This window comes from Elephantulus edwardii, unplaced genomic scaffold (genome assembly GCF_000299155.1).
Source record: "Elephantulus edwardii isolate Elephantulus edwardi_28Jun2011 unplaced genomic scaffold, EleEdw1.0 scaffold00161, whole genome shotgun sequence".
NCBI lineage: Eukaryota > Metazoa > Chordata > Mammalia > Macroscelidea > Macroscelididae > Elephantulus > Elephantulus edwardii.
This window is the reverse complement of record NW_006399911.1, coordinates 2,927,558-2,928,356: the sequence shown is the minus strand read 5'-3', so window position 1 is coordinate 2,928,356 and position 799 is coordinate 2,927,558. Positions and strand designations below refer to the sequence as shown.

General features: G+C 32.9%; 1 protein-coding gene across 1 annotated transcript in view; it reads left to right on the top strand.

Moving 5' to 3' along the window:
- TMEM176A (transmembrane protein 176A) overlaps nt 1-799 on the top strand; it is a 25,478-nt gene that overhangs the window by 8,012 nt on the left and 16,667 nt on the right. The window lies entirely within an intron of this gene.

The window sequence follows — 799 nt, the reverse complement described above, 5'->3', positions numbered from 1 at the left end:
TATATATATGAAATAATAGTAAACATTTGGGGGTTTTAAGCAAGATTTTCCATTTCCCTTCTGAAGCAAAGAGGTAGAATTTGTTCAAAAGGCCAATATAAGAGAAAAACAGAAATCCCTGAACAAAAATTACAATATAGTATTTTGATTATCTAATCCCGCTCAGCAGCAACATTTAAATTATATTTAGAATATTTATCAGATTTTTCTTGTTAACCTATCTTTTTAGTATGTTCTTATTGTTATTTAAAATTGTACAGGTGAAACACACATTTTCAAATGAACACGTTTAAATATAGTATTGATTATGGACATTTATAGGATTTTGTAACAATCTAGAAAAAAGATGAGCTCTTTAAGATATATTCAACTAGTTTTTGCACTGTTGTTGTGTTGTGTACCAAAGAGTTGAAACTGGCCCATAGCTGACCCTCTGGTGGGTTTTCAGAAGCAGTTAATCAGCAGAATGCCCATCCTCCTCCAGCTGCTGGAGGACTCGAATCGCGTGTCTACAGGGTTGCAATGCAGCTTATTACCATTGGGCCATGAGAGCTCCCTATAGTATGTTTACGCAATAAAATGCGTCATAATAAATCTACCTAGTGACTGAGTAATTCTGTAATCCACTAAGCTATTTTATGTAGAAGTTAAAGCAAAGTCATTTTCAAGTCTAGATAAAATCTAAATTTTATATATTTGATGGAAAAAACTTCTCCAGTAGAGTAAAAAGGGAAGCCACTGACTGGGAAAAAGTATTCGGTAATAACATATCAGATAAGGGACTTATATCCAGAATTTA